Here is a 9,072-nt window from a genome sequence, read left to right on the forward strand (position 1 = left end):
ATGTGGTGAGACAATAAGTTTGTCTTTGTTTTTTACTTGTTGAAAGCTCTGGTACATGACGAGATTGGATACAAAATATGAGTACTGCTGTGTAAAGGGCAATTTATACCCCTGGTCCTTGGAATTATGAGATACTGTTCTGAGCAGGACCTGATTACTTACCCCTTGGTGCTCCTGTTTGTTGTTTACAGTACATAGCAAAACAAAAGTATGAAATATCAGAACGGTTCACTGACAAAACATCGACAACTGAAACATCCCCATACCACAATATTGTGTCATAAATATAGATGTAAAAAATATTGACATCCTACATTTATAAAGGTAAGTACAAAAATATATTCTAACAAAAATATCAATCACATAAACATAGATGTAAAAAATATTGTATATATATATATATATATACACCACAGCCGTGCTTCACCACAACGTACCTCAGCACGGCAATCACGGACACCAGTCGGTTTAGAGTGCAGCAATCGTGGATTTATTATTCCGAAAATAGTCTCTGGCAAGAGAAACACTCGACGCGTTTCGGAATTTTCTCCCTTGGTCACGAGTGTTTGACCATACGTTTCATTGGATAATATACACAACATGTGACATAAGTGTAAGTGAAAGCAGACTTTCGTGACAGACTGTCGTGTTTTACCCAACAGAATGTTAAATTCAATAGATTAAAGTAATAATCAAGAAATTTATTAAATAAAGAAATAACTAAATTAAATTAAACAGATGCTAGCATGTTAAAGGGAAATGCGAATAAATGCACATGTGTGCTTTTCTGTTGGCATTTGATCATTGTATTCTAAGAAATCGAACGTATCGTTCTGATCGTGTAAATTATACAAGTACTGTGACAATCAATATTTGTGCCAGTGCAAAGTAATTACTTCGTGCCCAAGTGGGCAATTGATCACTATATACATTGAACAAAACCCTTTCTTGCCCAAATGGGCAATTGTGCATCAATTAATGAACGAAGACTCAAAGATGAACTAATGATAACTTGATAATAGTTGGGGTAATGCCCAAGTGGGCTATCTCAGTCTTGTGACTTATCAAATACAAATCATTGTGCCAATCTTAATCTGAACCATGTCCCTTCTTCAATTTGTCATGCGTCATCTGAAAAACAATAAACAAAACAAAATATGTGTCACCTACAAGAAATGATAAAAATGAAATATAGTCAAAAACAGTTAAAATCACATACAGCTCAGCGGCAATTCATAGTTATGGACATCTTATTTAGGACTTGCAATTAGAACAGGCTTCACCCCAAATGAACGGCTAGCTCTTCATCATGGTTATGGTCTAAAGGGGTAAGTGTCCTGTACTGGATGATGAGCTTAGATTCCAATCTGCGCATTTCTTTCAATCTGTTCCCTCCTCTCATGTCTGTCTTCACAAAATCCAATACTACAAAACTCAACAAATTTGTGTTCTGCTCGTGATGCACGTAAGTGCTCAAGAATCCGTATTTTGGCTTCATGAATGGTACTGCCTATACATGCAGAAGCTGTAAAGCTTGTAAAAACAGCAAAAATAGAAAGAACTGCATTCTATCTGTAGAGAGTAAGCCCTACGTGATAAAGAAGCATACGTCATGTAATACTGAGTATGCCATTTATGCATTATTCTGTCCCTGTGGCCTAGCCTATATAGGCAGTACCATTCATAAAGCCAAAATACGGATTCTTGAGCACTTACGTGCAATCAAAAATCTAGACAAAGCGTACCCCATAGCCCGCCACTTTCATACACATCACGAGCAGAACACAAATTTGTTGAGTTTTGTAGTATTGGATTTTGTGAAGGCAGACATGAGAGGAGGGAACAGATTGAAAGAAATGCGCAGATTGGAATCTAAGCTCATCATCCAGTACAGGACACTTACCCCTTTAGGCCATAACCATGATGAAGAGCTAGCCGTTCATTTGGGGTGAAGCCTGTTCTAATTGCAAGTCCTAAATAAGATGTCCATAACTATGAATTGCCGCTGAGCTGTATGTGATTTTAACTGTTTTTGACTATATTTCATTTTTATCATTTCTTGTAGGTGACACATATTTTGTTTTGTTTATTGTTTTTCAGATGACGCATGACAAATTGAAGAAGGGACATGGTTCAGATTAAGATTGGCACAATGATTTGTATTTGATAAGTCACAAGACTGAGATAGCCCACTTGGGCATTACCCCAACTATTATCAAGTTATCATTAGTTCATCTTTGAGTCTTCGTTCATTAATTGATGCACAATTGCCCATTTGGGCAAGAAAGGGTTTTGTTCAATGTATATAGTGATCAATTGCCCACTTGGGCACGAAGTAATTACTTTGCACTGGCACAAATATTGATTGTCACAGTACTTGTATAATTTACACGATCAGAACGATACGTTCGATTTCTTAGAATACAATGATCAAATGCCAACAGAAAAGCACACATGTGCATTTATTCGCATTTCCCTTTAACATGCTAGCATCTGTTTAATTTAATTTAGTTATTTCTTTATTTAATACATTTCTTGATTATTACTTTAATCTATTGAATTTAACATTCTGTTGGGTAAAACACGACAGTCTGTCACGAAAGTCTGCTTTCACTTACACTTATGTCACATGTTGTGTATATTATCCAATGAAACGTATGGTCAAACACTCGTGACCAAGGGAGAAAATCCCGAAACGCGTCGAGTGTTTCTCTTGCCAGAGACTATTTTCGGAATAATAAATCCACGATTGCTGCACTCTAAACCGACTGGTGTCCGTGATTGCCGTGCTGAGGTACGTTGTGGTGAAGCACGGCTGTGGTGTATTTACGTAGAGGCTGCCTGCCTCATGACGGATCGCCTTCTCTAAGAGGCTGGGAGAGGCGCTGCAAACATTTTGTTTGCGATTGGGATTTGATATATATATATATATATATATATATATATATTATATAAAAATATTAAATAATAAACTTAATTAAAATAAATAAATAGATTTAATATACATTTTAACAACCGCTTCACCTCCCAGCAAAGTTCACCCCTCAGCATTATGGTAAATGCAGTTCATGGTAAATGCTTACTTGAATATTTACTAGAGTATTTCACCAACTTTGGTTCAGGTTAGTGTTATAAATCTCAAGACACGTGTTTCTGGATATCATCCGTCATCAGTAGAACTTAACATAAAAAAGTTAAATACAGCTATATAAGAATTATTATATATATTTACTGTAAAACTATTAATTTAAATGTATTTTATAATTTTAAAAATATCTAAAAATGTAACAAATAAATATATGTATACATATACCAATAACATAACATTTATGTTAAAAAACATTCTATTATTAATTACAACATTAAACTATTTAAAAATATTTAAACTTAAATTTCCCAATCTAATCAATGCAACTGTATGGAAAGTGTTGGATAGCGGCAGGGCACAAATTACTATTCCGCTCCAATGAGTGCAACAGTAGGAAAAGTGTTGGATAGCGGAGGGGTAAAAAAAATGTTTTGTTTTTTTAATTGGCATTTTGCATGTTAGAACTTCAGCAGCAATACTCTTATCAAATCGTATAACAACAAGAACATCTTGCGGCAACAAGATACATTAGTACATACATTCTCATATAATTCAGACAGGCGGTGCAGAAGCATATACATATGCAGTAAGGTTACACATCAGGGTTAGATGACGTGTCTCGTTCTTTAGATCTTAGATATAGCAATAACGGTGCCCAGATGTCTTTGGGCCTGAAGGTTGTGGGGAGGGTCTTCTGCATATAGTGCTAGAGTGTTGCGGCAGTATACCATATCTGTTATCCATTGAGCAGAAGTGGGGCTAGCTTTGCTCTCCCAGGTCATGGCAACTCGCCTCTTAGCCAACGATAATGCTACTCTCACCAACTTACCCATGCTTCCCTTCAGGAATGGGACCAGGGTTAACAAACCTATCTGAGGAGAGCAGGCAAGTACAGGATGGGTCATTTCTTATACGATATCGATGACATCCACCCAGTATGTTGCTATCTTTCCACATTCCCATGCTAGATGCCAAAAATCTGCTCCTGTTTTACCTCATCTTTTACATTTATCATTATCTCTGACACCAAATTTACATAACTTATATGCTGTGTGGTACACTTGGTGTAAATATTTAAAGTGAATAATGCGCAGGTTCCCATTAGGTGTCAGTGCACTAGTGATCTGACAACAGTGCTCCCAGTCCCTTTGTATAATCTGTGGATCTAGTTTCTTATTCCATCGTTCCATACTGTTATTATGAGGTAGTGGTGTTCCTCTCTAGCTGCCCTATATAGTTTATTTACCATTTTGCGTCTCATGGGAATGATGAGCAAGGTGTGCAAAGACTGCAGCTTCGGCGGTTTGGAAGGAAATGAGGGAAAGTAGGCCAGCAGTGATTTCTTCAGTCTACGGATAGTGAACGTGAATAGTGGCGTTTGGTTGCGTACATAGTTTAAATCTTCAAGTGTTAAGAATGCACCATTAGGGAAGACGTCCAGCATTTTATTAATCCCTGCCAGCTCCAAGGAACGCCTGGCTCCCGCTTCGTGTGTTACAGTTGCACCCGCGTGGTATGCTAGGGGAAATAGTGGGGAATATAAAGGCAGTTTCGCCGCTCGGCGACCTCTCGCTTGCCATGCTGAGACAGTGGTGTCAATGAAATTAATTTCACATTTGGGTGTGCCCCTGTTCGTGTGAGTCAGTATAGATCCCAGTGGAATAGGGTGTGCATTGTCATCTTCCACTGCAACGTGCGGGATAAAGTTATGAGTACTATACCAGTAGTGAGAATGTTCAGCTTGAGCACATAGGTAATATCAGTGCATATCAGGTACACTAATGCCTCCCCTGCGATAGTCTAGTGGTCGCTAGACCCACTCAAGCCTGCTTGCTGCTCCATATCAGCCGAAGTAGTAGTGATGGTAATGTTTTTTAAAACGCTGCTGGTAATTGTATAGGAATGTTGCTAAAAAAGTAAAGGAACTTGGGCAGCACAGCCGTTTTTAAGAGCGCCATGTGGGCGGCTAGTGAAAATGGCAGTCGTATCCACCTGTGTACCTACTGTTGTAATTGCGTTCAGGCCCTGCCATATTTTTCACAGACAACGGTGCACCCACACCCCCAGGTACTTGATAGGCTCTGTCGCCCATATCAAGGGAAATTCAAGATCATGAGGACTTGTCTCAGCTGGTGGTACCACCACAGACTTGGACCAGTTTATTGTGAGGCCTGAGAAGCGTCCAAATCGTATATATTCCCTTAAAATTGGCACCATACAGGTGTGTGGTAATGATAAAGAGCAGCATTTCATCTGCGTACAGTGAGATGCTAAAGAGACGGTGAACAAAACACCGCGCTTCCTTTCTATGCCACTGCCTAATAATGCAAGCCAGTGGTTACAGCATTACTGTAAACAGAAACGGAGATAGGGGACAGCCTGCCTAGTCCCCCTGCTTATCTGTAAGAGTCTGTGGTGGTGCCCTCGACGCACACTCTAGCTGTGGGGTTGGTGTATAGTAACCGTTTCCAGTTGACGAAGAGCAGAGGAAACCCCATGCGGTGGAGAATATAAAAGAGGTACCCCGATTCAATGGAATCGAAGGCTTTGGCCGTGTCAAGCATCACGGTCGCCACCGCCTGTAAATCAGGGTCAAGTATATGATACTTGGCGAAGAGCGTTCTCAGATTATTTTGAGGTGGAGCTATCAGGCATAGATCCCGATTGCTCCAGTAGGACCAAGTTAGGCATTAGGGGTTATGTTTGGCAGCCAAGATAGTCGCCAGGATCTTCGCATCTGTCATTATAAGCAATAGTGGGCGGTATGAATCACAGCTATAAGGCGGCTTGTCTTTTTTAAGCAGGGTGATGATTAAAGCCTCCCTAAGCGTTGGTGGGTGCGCCTCCGTCTCATATGCCTCTGCGTACATTTTAAGCAAATGAGGAGTCAGCTCCTCAGCGAATGCCTTATAGAACTCGCAGGTAAGTCAGTCCAGACCTGGTGCTTTTTTGTTAGGGAGAGTATTGATCGCTGTTGGGATCGTCTGCAGTTATCGGTTGACATAGGTATTCTTGCGAGAGCAATGTCCGACAGATAGTCATCTATGTCTGCAGTAGATGTGCTGGTCCGCGACGTATACATGTCTGCGTAGGTTTGTTTGAACTGCAAGGCAATGTCTTGTGTGGTGGAGTGATCCGCCATGGAAGAGTCAGTTATTTTGGTGATGGTATGCCTATCTTCCCTAGCTTTTATCTTGACCGCCAGATTATGGCCTGGCCTGCCGCCTTCCCCATATAACCGGGCAATGTGTCTTTGCGACAAATATAAAATTTACTCGTTTGCGAGATCATTATACTTCAGGATTGATTCTTTGATTTGTGAAAGGAGTAAGGCGCTAGAGGAGCTTGCAAATTCCTTTTCTAATTGAATTAAGGTATTTTCAGTCATGGTCAACTGACCGCGGATGTCCCTCAATAGCCCCGCTGTCGTGCTACTACATATGCCGCGGATCATGGGTTTGAAGGCCTCCCAGAGGGTTGCTGCACTATCTACCAACCCCTTGTTCTGCTCAAAGTATTGGACAATGGCTTTGTGGATGGTGTGCGCATAGAGTGGATCCAGTAGCGCCTCAGAGCAAAACCCCCACGTGAACTGCCTCCTAACCATTTGAGGAATGTGCAGTATGACCAGGTTGTGGTCAGATAGTGACCTCAGTAGCCCCCCTACGTCTGAGACCCAAGTTGTCGCCGACTCACTCATTAGCCAGTAGTCTAGTCGCGACCAGCTACCATATATTGTTGAAACATGTGTCCCCTCTAATGTGTCTGTGTGTCATAGGCGCCGTATATCTGTCAAACTGAGTTCCGCCATCCCGTCGTTAATAACCCTGGCCGCTTTAGGTGATTGCCCTTCCGTGCCGCTTGACTTGTCCTTGCTTGGGTCTAGATGAGTATTGAGGTCGCCCCCCATATTATTGTTGCTATTGGCCATTTCCTCAGTATGGATACTATCCGTTCATATAACCCAGGGGTGTCCGTTTTGGGGCCATAGACATTTACCAGGGTGACGAGCTCCCCGGCCAATTTGCCGTGTGTTATGGCATAGCGACCTTTATCGTCCGTGCAGCTTTTGATCATAGTGAATGGTAGGATTTTTTTGAAGAGCGTGAGAACCCCTCTAGCATCTAAAGAATATGATGAGGCCAGTTGATAACCGGCCCATTTTGACCCGATGTGTGCCTCCTTATGGTGTGTCAAATGTGTTTCTTGGATGAGGGCGATTTTTACCTCATGATGATCCAATTATGCTAGTACTTGATGTATTTTCTTGGGCGAGTTAAGCCTGCGCACATTCCATGTCAAGCAAACTATTTTTCCGCTATCCGTGTGTGGCATGTGAGAAGGTCAAATAGTGTGTAAGAGACCAATGCTTTAATGTACGCCTGCCCTGTGTGCAGTTAGTTATCTGAGTAACTTGTTGCCACATGAACAAACCCTGCAGTCCCCCCACAAACTCCCCATACCCGCCACCCACTTCAGCAGCCCCAACATGCCAAAGCCATCCCGAAACACCAAGAACAATACCCAGAAATGAAACTGAGCTTTACCCAGCTCTGGGGAACACCCGTAGGGGAGCGCTGGAGCACAGGTAGCCTCCCAGATTAAGAGGGAGGTGGACGTAAAAACAGTGGTGAAAGCAGTTACCACCCTCCCACCTCCCCCACTCAGCAAAAGTAAAAAAATAGTCAAGCAATGACATGTACAACATAATAACAGGAATCTTATCAGCATGGCCAAAGTTCAGGTCTTTGAGTCAGATGGCAATGGCTGGAAGCGTGAATAAGACAGTGTGTGTCCAGTTCGCACAATAGAAGACCGTCAAACTCCATCACTGGGAGCCTGACGTTGCCCCGATATGAATAGTTTCTCACTCCGTAGCTGCATGCGAGTAGCCATCACTGTCATCATCCGCGGGACTGCAAGAAGCTCGTTTTTTTTTGCTTTAGAGTCTTTGCGTTGTCCAACGCAGATTTTGGCGTGGTGAAGATCTTCGATTTGCCACTCAGGTCACTGTGGAGTCGCACCGGGTACAGCATCGCGTAAGGGACCTTTTCCGCTATGAGGATCCACTTCACTGTTTGATATTCTTTTCTCGCGGCCTGCACTGACGCAGTGAAGTCCGGATAGGAAGCCAGGGAGTTCCCTTCTTAGACGACATTGCCCTGTTCTCTTGCTAGTCATAAGATGGTGTCACGGTCTCTGTAATTGAGTAGCCGCTCGATTATAGGGCGTGGTGGAGCAACCGGTGGAGGACGGGTCACCAAAGAGCAGTGTGCCCACTCCACTATGAGCACCGGCGACAAATGTTCAGCCCCAAAAATTGTCTGGAGCAAAGTCTCAGTTTAGGTTTCAAGGCGGCCGGTGTTGGTGGATTCTTGAAGGCCCGTAATCCGTAGGTTGTTCCGTCTTGATCTGGCTTCTAAGTCTTCATTTTTGGCCTGTATTACAACCAGCACTTTCTCCATCACCAGAGTTTTTGTGGACATCTGTTGTAAACCATCCTCAGCATCTGATATACGTGTTTCCGCTTCGCCCAAGCGTGTTTGTCCAATTTGGTGGACATACGATCCATTCTTAAATTTAAACTATCTATCTTGCCATCAATAGTTTGTAGGCTAGTCTGTATCGCCAGCAGTGTTTTTTCAATTGCGGACAGACTATCATAAGGGACATCCATTTCTGAGTCAGAGGTGGCCCGCTGTTGTGACTCGGTGGACCTGCGGGGCTCAAATGTGAGGCGAGGCTGGCGTCGCTCAGTTTAGCCCATTCTCTGCCCTTCACTCTCACTGAACGTACGTAGGTTAGAAAAGCGCTTGCCCCAGCCAGTTAGAAATCTGTGTGTATCTGAGCTTACCACGTGCTGCGTTATCAGGTAGAATCGTCTGCTAAGTGAACAGGTGTAAGGACGCTTCAGGGTTGGCGCAGAGTCAGCTCTTGAGAACTAGGGTCTCCTCCCAGCCAGGCAGTACAGGACAGTAGGCAGA

This window comes from Lissotriton helveticus, chromosome 9, assembly GCF_964261635.1.
Source record: "Lissotriton helveticus chromosome 9, aLisHel1.1, whole genome shotgun sequence".
NCBI classification, from domain to species: domain Eukaryota; kingdom Metazoa; phylum Chordata; class Amphibia; order Caudata; family Salamandridae; genus Lissotriton; species Lissotriton helveticus.